Consider the following 16,174-nt stretch of genomic DNA (forward strand, 5'->3'; position numbering starts at 1 on the left):
TCCCTAGGATATGATTTATTACTTCTCTGCTAAATATTTCCCTGCTCATAAGAAACAAGCTGCCATGCGGGAAATATATAATTTTGTGCAAATCAAAGAAGAGAGTCTCCCACAATCTTGGGGGAGGCTTCTCCGGTTACTTAATGCTTTGCCTGATCATCCTCTTAAGAAAAATGAAATACTTGATATCTTTTATAATAGACTAACCGATGCCTCCAAGGACTACTTGGATAGTTGTGTTGGTTGTGTTTTCAGGGAAAGAACAGTCGAGAAGCTGAAATACTATTGAATAATATGTTGACTAATGAAAATAATTGGACTCTTCCCGAGCCAGTTCCTGAAGTTATTCCTGAACCAATTGAGCCAACTCCTAAGCCTATTCCTAAACCCACTCCGAAGAAGAGAGGTGTTTTATTTCTCAGTCCTGAAGATATGCAAGAGGCAAAGAAATCAATGAAAGAAAAAAGTATTAAAGCTGAAGATGTTAAGAATTTACCACCTATTGAAGAAATACATGGTCTTAATATACCGCCTGAAGAACTACATTGTCTTGATAACCCAACACAGGTAGTAAAGGTAAATTCTCTCTATAGATATGATAAAGTTGAAATACCCTCTACTAAATCTCATAGCCCTTGCTTAGATGAATTTGATGACTTTATGGCTAGACAAGAAAGTTTTAATGCTTATGTTGGTAGAGAATTAAAGAATAATGCTTTCGAGATAGGACGCGTAGGTGATAATCTGGCTAGAGTTAAAGATGAACTTCACCGCGTTAGCAAATATGCTTCTATGGTTGCTACTCAAGATGAGCAAGTACTCAAAGCTCAAAATGATTTGCTTGATGAATTGAATAATAAAAATGACTTTGTTGTTAGAGTGGCTACTAGAACTGGTAGAATGACTTAGGAACCTTTGTTTCCCGAAGGCCACCCTAAGAGAATCGAGCAAGATTCTCAGAGAAATAATTTAGAGGCACCTAATTCTTCTAAGAAGAAGAAAAAGAAAGACGATAGAACATTGCATGCTTGTAATGAACCTACTGTAGACACACCTGAGAATCCCAATGATATTTCTATTTCTGATGCTGAAACACAATCAGCTGATGAACATGAACCTAGTGATAATGTTAATGATAATGTTCATGTTGATGCTCAACCTAGCAAAGACAATGATGTAGAGATTGAACCTGCTGTTGATCTTGATAACCCACAATCAAAGAATCAAGGTTATGATAAGAGAGATTTTATTGCTAGAAAGCATGGTAAAGAAAGAGAACCATGGGTTCAGAAACCCATTCCCTTTCCTCCTAAACCATCCAAGTCAAAGGATGATGAGGATTTTGAGCGCTTTGCTGAAATGATTAGACCTATTTACTGACGTATGCGCTTAACTGATATGCTTAAAGTAAATCCTTATGCTAAATATATGAAGGATATCATCACAAATAAAAGAAAGATGGAGATCCTAGAAGCTGAAATTTCCACCATGCTTGCTAATTACACTTTTAAGGGTGGAATACCAAAGAAACAAGGAGATCCGGGTGTTCCAACTATACCATGCTCCATTAAAAGAAATTATGTTAGAACTGCTTTATGTGATCTTGGAGACGGTGTTAGTGTTATGCCTCTCTCTTTATATCATAGACTTGAATTGAATAAGTTGACACCTACTGAAATATCTTTGCAAATGGCTGATAAATCAACTGCTATACCTGTCGGTATATGTGAGGATGTGCCTGTTGTGGTTGCAAATGTCACTATCTTAATGGACTTTGTTATTCTTGATATCCCCGAGGACGATAGTATGTTTATTATCCTTGGTAGACCTTTTCTTAATACTACAGGGGCTGTTATTGATTGCAACAAAGGCAATGTCACTTTTCATGTTAATGGTAATGAGCATACGGTACACTTTCCGAGGAAACAATCTCAAGTTCATAGTATCAATTCTATTGAAAAAGTTCCAACTATCATTTTTAGAGGTTTTGAATTTCCTCTCCCTACTGTCAAGAAAAAGTATGATATTCTTATTGTTGGGGATTTCCATATCCCCGTTGAGGTAACTTAGTGTTATTCAAAAATTCTCCGGTTCCGTGTTATTCGGAATGAGTTTGTTAACAAGACTTGATCAACCTTGTTAGTGGGTTCATTTTGATGATCATGATATGGATGAAACTAGAAGGCACAAACTTCTGTACCCTCCTTTTTACATTCTGTTTTCTTAGAATAAATAAAGCAAAAATAGTATTATCTATCTGTTTTCTGATTTATCCGTGCAATAAAAAATAGTCCGAAAATAAAAGTGCTCCAAATGCCCTGCAAATTTAGTATGATTTTTTCTGGAATATTTGAGGATTTTAGGCACTGAAAACACTGCGGGAGGGCCAAGCACCAGGCCATGAGAGAGGAGGGAGCCCCCCCCCTGTAGGGCGCGCCCTCCTATCTCGTGGGCCCCTGGTGGCTCCCCTTCACTTATGCCAGCATCCACACACTTCATCTTCTACCCAAAAAATCCCCATCCAGCTCAAGCCCGAGTTCTAGCTCGTTTTTGCTGCGATTTTCGATCTCTTAGCTCAAAGCTCCATTCGCAAAACTGCTTTGGGAGATTGTTGCTTGGTATGTGACACCTCCATTGGTCCAATTAGTTTTTGTTCTAGTGCTTTATTCATTGCAAATCCTTGTTGCCTTGGTGACCATGTTCTTGAGCTTGTATGTTAAATTTTTGAGGTCCCAAGCAATTCCAATGCATGGTATAGGCTCTAGGCACTTGTAGGAGTAGTTGCTATCAATTTTGTTTAGTTTTATCCACTTTTATTTTGAACTTACTAAAATTTCAGAAATTTTCAGAAAAAGAAATATGCTTAGAAGAATGTACCAAGGTGGTTCCTCGGCAAAGAAAGGGCGCATGATTGCTATACGTGAACAAGATGTTAATTTGCCAAGGGATGCAAATGTACGGGCTTGCGAGTGGCCATCCGATGATTTTATGGTCGAAGCAGGCTTCAAGGAGGAATTTGACGTGTATGTGCATAATGCCGAGCTGGAGGACTTCTTACAAGATAAGTGTCCTCAATATTATCAATTGATTGATTCCTTTGTGCGGAGGTTCGAATATATTTGTTCGCGTAATTCTCCTAGTGTTATGTTTGATATTTATGATACATCTTATACCATGGATTTAGAGGATTTTACAACTGCTTGCAAACTCCTGCAGTGGGGTAATATTAATGATTCTCCCAAATCTAAAGTTAGAAATTTTCTTGCTAGTATTACTGTGGGAGAATCTAGGAACGTAACACAAGCTACCATAGGGAGCATTCATTTTCCTGCTATACATTACTTTGCTCTCTTTATTGGTAAATGCATTAACAGTAAAGACGAAGTATGTCACATGTGTGCCCCTGATCTTTGTGTCCTCAAGAGTGTTGTGTCTGGTTATAGAGGTTATAACTTGGGGGCAATAGTTGCATGTAGGTTGCATAAGAGTAATGCATTAAGCAAGATGACATGATGTAGAGGGATAAACACATGCAATATGATATAAACCCCATCTTGTTATCCTCAACGGCAATAATACAATACGTGTCTTGCAACCCTTTCTGTCACTGGGTAAGAACACCGCAAGATTGAACCCAAAGCTAAACACTTCTCCCATGGCAAGAAAGATCAATCTAGTAGGCCAAACCAGACTGATATTTCGAAGAGACTTGCAAAGATAACTCAACCATACATAAAAGAATTTGAAGAAGATTCAAATATTATTCATAGATAAACTTGATCATAAACCCACAATTCATCTGATCTCGACAAATACACGGCAAAAAGAGATTACATCGAATAGATCTCCACAAGAGAGGGGGAGAACATTGTATTGAGATCCAAAAAGAGAGAAGAAGCCATCTAGCTAATAACTATGGACCCGTAGGTCTGTGGTAAACTACTCACAACTCATCGGAGGGGCAAGGATGTTGATGTAGAAGCCCTCCGTGGTCAATTCCCCCTCCAGCAGAATGCCGACGAAGGCTCCAAGATGAGATCTCGCGGATACAGAAGGCTACGACGGTGGAAATTGTGTTTCGTGGTGCTCCTGGATGTTTTCGGGGTCCGTAGGTATATATAGGAGGAAGAAGTACGTCGGTGGCTTCCCGAGGGGCCCACGAGATAGGGGGGCGCGCCCTACAGGGGGGCAGCCCCGTATCTCGTGGGGCCCTCGGGAGCTTCTTGACTTGCACTCCAAGCTCTCTGGATCAGATTTGTTCCAAAAATCACGCTCCCGAAGGTTTCATTCCATTTGGACTCCGTTTGATATTGCTCTTCTTCGAAATACTGAAATAGGCAAAAAAATACAGCAATATGGGCTGGGCCTCCAGTTAGTAGGTTAGTCCCAAAAATGATATAAATATGTAAAATAAAGCCCATAAACATCCAAAAGGGGTAATATAATAGCATGGAACAATCAAAAATTATAGATACGTTGGAGACGTATCAAGCATCCCCAAGCTTAATTCCTACTCGTCCTCGAGTAGGTAAATGATAAAAAGAGAATTTTTGATGTGGAATGCTACCTAGCATAATTCATAATGTAATTTTCTTCATTGTGGCATGAATGTTCAGATCCAAATGAATACAAAATAAAAGTTCATATTGACATAAGAAAGAGTAACACTTCAAGCATACTAATCAAAGTAATCATGTCTTCTCAAAATAACATGGCAAAAGAAAGTTCATCCCTACAAAATCATATAGTTAGGCTATGCTTCATTTTCGTCACACAAAGATGTTCCCAACTTCTATACCCTCGATGACAAGCCAAGCAATTGTTTCATACATAAATAATCTCAAACTTTTTCAACCTTCACGCAATACATGAGCGTGAGCCATGGATATAGCACTATGGGTGGAATAGAATATGATGATGGGGATTGTGTGGAGAAGACAAAAAAGGAGAAAGTCTCACATTGACGAGGATAATCAACAGGCTATGGAGATGCCCATCAATTGATGTCAACATGAGGAGTAGGGATTGCCATGCAACAGATGCACTAGAGCTACAAATGAATGCTAAACAAAGGAAAACTAGTGGGTGTGCATCCAACATGCTTGCTCATGAAGACCTAGGGCATTTGAGGAAGCCCATCGTAGGAATATACAAGCCAAGTTCTATAATGAAAAATTCCCACTAGTATGAAAAAGACAACTTATGAGACTCACTAAATGAAAAACATGGTGCTACTTTGAAGCACAAAATATGAGACTCACTACATAAAGAACAAGGTGCTACTTTGAAGCACAAGTGTGGAAAAGCGATAGTAACATTGCCCTTTTTCTTTTTCTTTTTCTTTTTTTTTTCTTTCTTTTTTTCTTTTTTTCTTTTTTATTTTCTTTTCTTTTTTTTGGGCCTTTCTTTTTTTTCTTTTGGCCTTTCTTCTTTTTTTTCTTTTTTCTTTGGGCAATGTTCTAATAATGATGATCATCACACTTCTATTGATTACAACATAAGAATTACAACTCAAAACTAGAACAAGATATGACTCTATATGAATGCCTCCGGCCGTGTACCGGGATGGTGCAATGAATCAAGAGTGACATGTATGAAAAATAATGCATGGTGGCTTTGCCACAAATACGATGTCAACTACATGATCATGCAATGGTAATATGAGAAAAGTAAAGTATGTCATGAAAATGAAGAACGAAACGGTGGAAAGTTGCATGGCAATATATCTCGGAATGGCTATGGAAATGCCATAATAGGTAGGTTTATGTGTGATATTTTTGGAGGAAGATATAAGGAGGTTTATGTGTGATAGAGCGTATCGTATCACGGGGTTTGGATGCACCGGCGAAGTTTGCACCAACTCTCAAGGTGAGAAAGGGCAATGCACGGTACTGAAGAGGCTAGCAAAGGCGGAAAGGTAAAAGTGCGTATAATCCATGGACTCAACATTAGACAAAAGAACTCATATACTTATTGCAAAAATTTAGAAGTCATTAAAAATCAAGTACTACGCGCATGCTCCTAGGGGGGTAGATTGGTAGGAAAAGATCATTGCTCGTCCCCGACCGCCACTCATAAGGATGCACAAGCCAAGTACACTTCATGTTTCAAATTTGTTACACAACTTTAACCATACGTGCATGCTAAGGGACTTGCTAACTTCAACACAAGCATTCTTTGAATTCATAATCACCCAACTATCATGACTTTAATATCACTACCTCCATATCTCAAAACAATTATCAAGTATCAAGTTGATCATAGCATCCAATTCACTTCCTATGATAGTTTTTATTATACCCAACTTGGATGCTCATCATTCTAGGACCAACTTTATGATAATAGCAAATACCATGATGTTCTAAAATACTCTCAAAATAATATAAGTGAAGCATGAGAGACTAGCAATTTCTTCAAAATTAAGACACCACCGTGCTCAAAAAGATATAAGTGAAGCACTAGAGCAAAAACTGTCAAGCTCAAAAGATATAAGTGAAGCACATAGAGTATTCTAGCAAATTCTAATCAAATAGGCTTCTCCCAAAAGGTGTGTACAGCAAGGATGACTGTGGTAAACTAAAAAGAAAAGACTAATATAGTACACGATGCTCCAAGCAAAACACATATCATGTGGCGAATAAAAATATAGCTCCAAGTAAAGTTACCAATGAACGAAGACGAAAGAGGGGATGCCTTCCCGGGGCATCCCCAAGCTTAGGCTTTTGGCTATTCTTGAATATATTGGGGTGCCATGGTCATCCCCAACCTTAGGCTCTTGCCACCCTTTATTCCGTAGTCCATAAAAGCTTTACCCAAAACTTGAAAACTTCACAACACAAAACTCAACAGGAAATCTTATAAGCTCCGTTAGTGAAAGAAAACAAAACCACCACATAAGGTACTGCAATGAACTCATTCTTTATTTATTTTGGTGTTAAACCTACTGCATTCCAACTTCTTTATGGTTCATAGACTGAATTACTAGCCATAGATGCATTGAAATAAGCAAACAACACATGAAAAACAGAATCTGTCAAAAACAGAATAGTCTGTAGCAATCTGTAACTAACGCAGGCTTATGGAACTCTAAAAATCCTACAAAAATAGGAAGTCCTGAATAATTTGTCTATTGAATAGAAGCAAAAAGAATCAACGCAAAATCATGTTTCTGTGGTTTAACAAAATTATATTCATGCATGCAAAGTTTCTGTTTTTCAGCAGAATCAAATCAACTATCATCGTAGGTTATCCTATAGGTTCTACTTGGCACAAACACTAATTAAAAGATAAAAACACATCTAAACAGAACGTAGATGCAAGATTTATTCCTAAACAGGAGCAAAAACAAAAAACATAAAGAAAATTGGGTTGCCTCCCAACTAGCGCTGTCGTTTAACGCCCCTAGCTAGGCATAAAAGCGAAGATAGATCTAACGAGTGCCATAATAATAAGATAGATCTTGAAGGCTCATCTCATATTCTCTACGTTTGGCGGCAAGTTTTCTTTGAGGTAAGCAAAAGTAATCAAAAGGGCTAAATTTAGTGGGACAAATGTCCCCGAGATCAATCACAGGAGGAACGGGTTCCTCCTTTGGCCCTTCATAGTGCACAACTATTTCATCACTAAAAGTATTCTTTTGGCAAAATCTTGTGAGCCTATACTCAAGAGAGTATCCTAGCTCATTGTTTCGAAGAGCAAAATCATTATTAAGTTCGTTAATGCAATCAACCAAGATATTGGTAGGAACCTTTTTTCTAAGGTTTTCATTAAAAGCAACGTTGTCCGAAGATTGAAAACGCCTAAATTCCTCTTGATCATAGAGGATCGCCTCTATAGGAGGACGACCGGCGTCCACCCTATAGTGCGCAAAGATTTCTTTGACCTCTCTTATGATAAATCTAAACTCGTGAGCCAAAAAGATAGTAACAGCGTGCTTAACAAAAGAATACTCAATATTAGAGAATTCTAGGAAAGTTCTTTGTATGCAAGGATACATATGCATAAATTGTCTTTCAAGTTCAACTACAAGCATAGCGATAGCATCCGCAAGACTACTAGTTCCATGAAGAATTGAACATCCCAAGGAAGGTAAAGCACCGACACAAGTAAAGAAATCTTGAATAACGCCTTTGCCAATGATGTTACCACTACCGATTCGAAACTTTTTAGTATGCAAGATAGGGGGTTCATCGGCCGGAGCCTCGCGATTTTCCATGTTATCATTATTGTCCATATCAATGATAATCTCCCCAATTTCAGACATAGCAGCAAACAAAAGCAAGGCGGAAGAAAGCGAGTGAAAAAGAGAAGAGGAGATTGGGAAAGAGAGGGCGAATAAAACGGCAAGGGTGAAGTGGGGGAGAGGAAAACGAGAGGCAAATAATGTAAATGCGAGGGAGATGGGTTTGTGATGGGTACTTGGTATGTCATGACTTGAGCGAAGACCTCCCCGGCAACGGCGCCAGAAATCCTTCTTGCTACGTCTTGAGCTTGTGTTGGTTTTCCTCGAAGAGGAGAGGGTGATGCAGCAAAGTGTAGTGTAAGTATTTCCCTCAGTTTTGAGAACCAAGGTATCAATCCAGTAGGAGGATCCTCAAAAGTCCCACGCACCTACACAAACAAACTGAGCACTTGCAACCAACGCAATAAAAGGTTTTCAATCCCTTCACGGCCACTTACGAAAGTGAGATCTGATAGAGAGATAATAATATATTTTTGGAATTTTATAAGATAGATGCAAAAAGTAAAGATGCAAATAAAGATAGACTGAAAGCAAATATGATAAGAGATAGACCCGGGGGCCATAGGTTTCACTAGAGGCTTCTCTCAAGATAGCATAAGTATTACGGTGGGTGAACAAATTACTGTCGAGCAATTGATAGAAAAGCGCATAGTTATGAGATTATCTAGGCATGATCATGTATATAGGCATCACATCCATAACAAGTAGACCGACTCCTGCCTGCATCTACTACTATTACTCCACATATCGACCGACTCCTGCCTGCATCTAGAGTATTAAGTTCATAAGAACAGAGTAACGCATTAAGCAAGATGACATGATGTAGAGCGATAAACACATGCAATATGATATAAAATCCATCTTGTTATCCTCGATGGCAACAATACAATACGTGTCTTGCAACCCTGTCTTTCACTGGGTAAAAATACTGCAAGATTGAACCAAAAGTTAACACTTCTCCCATGGCAAGAAAGATCAATCTAGTAGGCCAAACCAAACTGATAATTCGAAGAGACTTGCAAAGATAACTCAATCATACATAAAAGAATTCAGAGAAGATTAAAATATTATTCATAGATAAACTTGATCATAAACCCACAATTCATCGGATCTCGACAAACACACCGCAGAAAGAGATTACATCAAATAGATCTCCACAAGAGAGGGGGAGAACATTGTATTGAGATCCAAAAATAGACAAGAAGCCATCTAGCTAATAACTATGGACACGTAGGTCTGTGGTAAACTACTCACAACTCATCGGAGGGGCCATGATGTTGATGTAGAAGCCCTCCGTGGTCGATTCCCCCTCCGGCAGAGTGCCGGCGAGGCTCCAAGATGAGATCTCACGGATACAGAAGGCTACGGTGGTGGAAATTGTGTTTCGTGGTGCTCCTGGATGTTTTCGGGGTCCGTAGGTCTATATAGGAGGAAGAAGTACGTCGGTGGCCACCCGAGGGGCCCACGAGACAGGGGGGCGTGCCCTACGGGGGGGCCCAATCTCGTGGGTCCCTCAGGAGCTTCTTGACTTGCACTCCAAGCTCTCTGGATCAGATTTGTTCCAAAAATCACGCTCCCGAAGGTTTCATTCCGTTTGGACTCCGTTTGATATTCCTTTTCTTCGAAATACTGAAATAGGCAAAAAAAACAATATGGACTGGGCCTCCGGTTAGTAGGTTAGTCCCGAAAATGATATAAATATGTAAAATAAAGCCCATAAACATCCAAAAGGGGTAATATAATAGCATGGAACAATCAAAAATTACAGATACATTGGAGACGTATCACAGGGCGCCGAGCACAACCTGATGATGTATGAGGCGTACGATATCAACGGCTACACATTCTACACCGATGGAAAGGTCATGAAGAGTGATGGTTATCAGAACTCCGGGGTAACGATGGAATCCTACACCGGTAACGACAAGGACAGATACTACGGAAGGATCAAGGAGATCTGGGAGCTGAGCTACGCTGGAGAGAAGGTCCCGATGTTCTGTGTCAGATGGGCCAAGAGCATCCTAAAATAAGACCGGTATTTCACCACCATGGTTATACCCAAAGCCAAATCCAAGACCGTGGGCACAAACGTCACCGCAAAAAATGAGCCATTGGTACTGGCTTCCCAAGTGGACCAATGCTTCTTCATTACCAACCCGTCAAAGCCCAGTCGTGTTGTTGTGAGGAGAGGCAAAAGGAAGATCATCGGAATGGATGGAGTCGCCAATGAGCAAGACTTCGACAAGTACGGTGACCCAAAGATGGAACATGACGACGACGATGAAGTACCAGCATACACCACAAGAAGAAGCAGGACCACCCTACCTAAAGGACGTCCGTTCAAGAGAAGAACTCCATTTACGAAAAATAAGGGCAAGAAGATTGTGAACAGATAACTAGCTAAGATCGATTGTATTTAAATTGTAGCCTTCATTTCTCGATTGTATTTCGACATATTGAAATGATATTTCTTCTGTTCTAGTGTCCTCGTGAAAATTTATTTATGTTTATTATGGTATTGAATTTCTAACTCACAAAAGGTATTGAAATTTGTTAATATTTTTTGAACTCATGAATATTTTTAAATTTCATGGGCACTTTCTGAATTCATGAATATTTTTTCAAATTTGATGATATTTTTTCATATTCAATATGAAAAAATATTGAATATTCATGAGGACACTCGATCTCGATCCCCCTCCATCTCGATCGCTATCTCCCCTCGCCAGATCCCCCTCGCCGCCAAGCACCCCCCGCACCCTCCCCCGCTCCACCGCCGCCGAGCACCCCGCGCACCCTCCCCCACTCCACCACCGCCGACGACCCCCCGCACCCTCCCCCGCTCCACCGCCGACGACCACCCCCCGCACCCTTCCCCGCTCCACTGCCGCCACCGACCCCTGCACCCTCCCCTGTCTCCTCGCTCGGCTCGGTTCCCCCGAACGGAATAGGCGGAGCGCACCACCCACTCCCTCCCCCCCGAGCGAGACCTAGGGTTCAAGACACCGCTGCGGGCCCTCTACTATGCAACAAAAAATCCTAAAAAAACTACTAATGGCGCACTGCTAGGGGGTACACCATTGCTATCCAAAAAAATATTACTAATGGCGCACCTCTAGGGGATGCGCCATTGCTATCCAAAAAAAGATTACTAATGGCGCACCGCCAGGAGGTGCGCATTGTTATCAAAAATAATTACTAATGGCGCACCGCTAGGGGGTGCGCCATTGCTAACCCTTCCCCCCACTAAAATCCCCAGTCCCCTTTCTATCTTCCCCAATCGATCACATCTCACCCGCCCACTGCCTCGACCCGTACTACGTCGCCGCCGCCCCCGCGCCCCCGCTGCCTCCCCCGCGCCCCCGCCGCCTCCCCCGCACCCGACAACCCTTGTGCCTGCTCTGCCGCCGGAGTCACCGCCGGTGCACTAGGAGGAGGAGGCCCGCGTCCACAAGGAGGAGGAGGCCCGCCGGAGCACATCTTCTTCCTCTGACCGACCCCATCTCGCCGTCGCCACCACCTTCTATTTCGCCGAGCGGCTTCGCCTACGCCGTCTGTCTCCCGTGCAACCTCGCTGCCGTCCGTCACTACCCGGCCCCTGGGCAGGTGCCCCTCCCCTCTCCTCTTCCCCTTCCTTCACCCCATGCCTCATTGAGCCGACGCGCCAAGTACTAGGTGCACCCAATTGCTAGCAGCTCTTGATGTCTTCCTTTTACTGCACAACCTCTTCCTTTTAAGAGTGCAATTTTTCTTGTTTCCCATTTCTTTTATTGCACAATGTCTTCAGTTTTGTGACTTGTTATAATTGCATTTTCTGGTGGCTTAGTTGTGACTTGTTATAATCTGCATTTCGGTTTGCAATATTAAGTAGTTGATGCCTTGGTGGAATCCTGAGACTAGTCATAATAAAATTACAGTAAAATGGAATTCTGAATATGCATCTATGTGCCTAACAAGACTCCTCTAGTAGACATAGTACTATTTTACTAGCAAGTTTTGGGAATTGTCTTTATTTATTTATTGCAGAAGCTTTTGATTTTTGAGCATGTGTTTCTCCCAGGGTTGTTGTTCTTGCTGCATATGGCCAGCCAATAGCATGATTTAGCTTGTATACGGAGTGCTTTAACAAAAATTTAGATATATTCACAGTGACTTGGTATACTTGTGTTCAGTTCCCAAATATTAGGCGGTTGGTGCCTTGATGGACTAGTTATACAAAATTGTTTGTTAATTTTTCCGCATCTCTCATGCTGATACTGTAGGAGTAAAATCCATGCCCTGTTAACAATGTATTACAAGAATTGTTTTCTTTTGTGTGTTTCCCTGAAATATTGTGTTATAATAGAACTGTTCCTGGATGTGGTCATGGCAGATAAATTTGTCATCAGTTTGTAGGTTGTCGAATCAGCAACTCGTAGTTGAATTGATTAGAGTTGGCCCCAACGACGCTACTCGTAGTTGAAACTTGTAGAATGCTACCTGAATTTCACTGGGATATCAAATTCAAATTGGATGAAATTGTTTCTGCTGTTGCTTGCCACAAGTTCTGTTTGTAGTACTGTTTGGCAGTGACTGTCATACATGCATGTGTGGGAACCAACTCTGGTCTGAGTGTTAATGAAGTAAAACAAAAGCGGATGTTCTTTTCCAAGTCATAAACTCGGTGATTTAAACCCATTTTCATGGCAATGGTCATTTGGTGTGAACGGTATGCACTAGTTTCATGGTAATTTTCAAGTCAAGAAAAATTGCACTCTTAAAAGGAAGAGGTTATGAGAGAACTAGGTGTGGTGGTGGGTCCCTTGGTGTTAGTGAAGGTATGGGTGGTGCAAAACTCCAGTTGCTTTGGTGCAGTTCTTGATGTGATGTGTGTAGCTCAAACAAGAGTTGGTGCCTGTGCCAAACACCAAACTGAGCAATTGGACACTGTGATCCTGCTGCTTTGGATGCTCCTAGTTCTGATATGCTTGTTTTTTCTTCTGGCCACTGGCAGTTTTTATGCTGCATGACACTCCTAGTTCATGGGGTGGATGGTCCATGGCCCATAGCTCAGAAGATGGATATATGGCTATTTAATTTGCAGAAAAAATTACAGAATTAGGACATTATGTGTTAGTTGTCTATTGGATATCTGTAGAGCCACTGGATGCATATGAACTGCACTACTTCCTGATGTCTGACCAGTGTACAATAACCAGGAAGTGCATTATAATCAGAGGGCATAGAATGCTCTGGTTTTTAGGCAAATGGTAGTAACTTGTGCTTTCATATCCTAGTTATCAGATATTGCGCTTGTTTTAGAATTGGGTGCTCCATTGTTTCTGAATGACTGAAGTCACTGAACCTTTTTCACTTGTGTTATCACTATCACTTGGCTATTGTGGTACATGATCTGATCTACCATAACTGTCTAAGGAGATGCAGAGTAGTATGACACTGTTTCAGTTATAAGCATCCTTGTCAATTTATCATGGATGACTATTTTTCATGTAGCTGTGCTGATTGAACCTCCACTTGGAACTATCAGTTATCTGGTTTTATTATTTCCCATACACATGTAGAATGCTTTCTGCTTTTCCAGATTTCAAAGCAGTCTCTTATCTACCCTGCCAGTTAATAAACAAGTACTCTGTTTTTAGATAGCTTGATAGTTAATCAACAAGTACTCTGTTTTCAGATAGCTTGATCATTGCAATTTGTTGCTGTCAGCATGAGTTTATGTTGTTATAAGTTTATGATCGTACAACTGCAATTTCATTTATGTTGTTATAAGTTTGTTGCTGTCAGCATGAGTTAACTTGCTATCATTTATCGAAATTCAGAATGTGCTGGACTATATGTTCATTGGTACTACTTGTGATGCTGCTGCTGTACTACTTGGGAATTTTGTCAACTTGTGATGTTGCTGCTGTACCCCGAGAGGCCCTTGAGTTTGTCGGAATGTCAATTAACTTCCATTCCGGCAAATTCGGGTACTCCATATGTCCTATTTTCAGCAAAGGTCATGCTAAAATTTTCTGTGAATTTTAGCATGACTTTGCTAAAAATAGGACATATGGGGTACTTGCGACTAATGCATGGGCCAAGGTATCTTAGTACTTAATTAAGTAGGATCAACTGCCGCTTTATTCTTACTGCATTAAACCATAGGTGGAAATAGAGCCAAGTGATTAGGCCCAACTTAGAATTCTCCTTCCCTTTTCTTGATAGAGTATATTATTAGAAGATACCCATATATATCAGTCAACCTAGGGTGCCTCGGCATCGATAAATCCTAAATGATGAAAACTTAACTTAGCATTTAGGGTGTTTCAGCATCGACAAATCCTAAATTATAAAACCTTGGCTTTTAGGGTGCCTTGGTGTCGATAAAAACCTAAATGATGAAAGCTTAGGCTTTTAGGGTGCCTCGACGTCGACAAACCCTAAATGATAAAAGCTTAGCTTTTAGGATGCTTCAGTGTCAACAAACCCTAAATGATGAGACCATGATCTTGTTCCTTGACAATAAACAACTTTTTGACCAAACCTTTTTCCTATTTAGAGCGAAACATGGCCCACAACAATGAGGCCGGCGGTTCGGGCAAGCACTTCTGGGAGCTGTCCTAGGAGATGGAGGAAGAACCTCACCGCTATGAGGACGCCGCGGAAGACACCAATCCGGACTACAAAACCCCTAGTGGCGTCAGGGATGACATCACTGATGGTGCCACCGAGGATGCCACCACTGATGATGGCAGCGCACACACAGATGGCAGCCAACCGAAGAGGCAACGGAAGGACCGGCGAACGAACGTGCTCGGCACCATCAAGGAGGAATTTACTGAAGTGTCCTTCGACGGGCATCCAACGGCGCCCAAAGAATTAGTCAAGGGGTACTCGGTTCAGCTCGGGTGCATTCTCCAGAGCACCATCTCGATCAACACCGAGAACCTAAGGCATCCTGACCAAGGGAATTTGTGCAGCCTCCTCTTCACGAAGCTGCACGAACAATACAAGCTCCCCGCTGACTTTGCAAACAAACGCATCTCAGGGAATAAAGTGAACAGTGCCGCCCTCACGAAGATGAGCACGACCCTTTCTACTTGGAGAAGCGCGGTGAAGAGAATGATTGACAAAGGTGATAGTTATGAGAAGATCAAGGAGAAAAATCCTTCGATCAACGAAGATGACTATAAGGAGTTCAAGATCAAGTGCGAGAGCAGCGCAACCATGGAATCAAGTCAGTGGGGGAAAGAAATGTTGGACTTGAACTTAGGGGTCCACCAACTCGGTCCCAGCGGTTACAGGCGGAACCTATATGGGACAAGGAGGATGCGGAGCGTGCCGAGCAAGGCCTACCGCCCTGCTTCGAGAAATACCGTGATAAGCAAACCAGGAACTATGTCATGGCCCGGTACAAGGAGGACCCGGTAACAAAGGAGCATACCACGGATGCGAAGACCAAGGCGCTTGAGCGTGTTCTGGTAAGGAATACACCCCCGTGTAATTAGCTCCATATGGTTGCATTCTAATTAATGAAGCCAAATTTCTAAATGGTTCACATTCCTGCCGCAGGAGACTGAAAGCAGTAGCGCGGGGTCGTCTCAGAGCTCCCCTTGGGACAACACTTTAAATAGGGCGTTGAACGTAATGAAAAACAAGGATAAGTTCAGTAAGCCGTTGTCAGCTGGTCGTGTGGCCGGCAAAGGCTTGTCCACAAAATGGTCATCATACTATAATGCTGGTGGATGAAAGGAGAGAAAGACCAGCTCGGAAAGCCAGTCGCGCGAGGTTCAAGAACTCAAGGCACAAGTGGCGCGGATTCTGGAGATGGTCCAAGAGCAAGTGCAACAACAACTGGGAACGACGCTCACCGCCATTGTGCCTACCTTGATTCAGGGGCTGCAGACGTGGATTGCGGGTGGCCAACAGGGGCCGCCCTGGTTCCCA

The sequence above is a fragment of the Triticum aestivum genome, chromosome 1B (assembly GCF_018294505.1).
Source record: "Triticum aestivum cultivar Chinese Spring chromosome 1B, IWGSC CS RefSeq v2.1, whole genome shotgun sequence".
NCBI classification, from domain to species: domain Eukaryota; kingdom Viridiplantae; phylum Streptophyta; class Magnoliopsida; order Poales; family Poaceae; genus Triticum; species Triticum aestivum.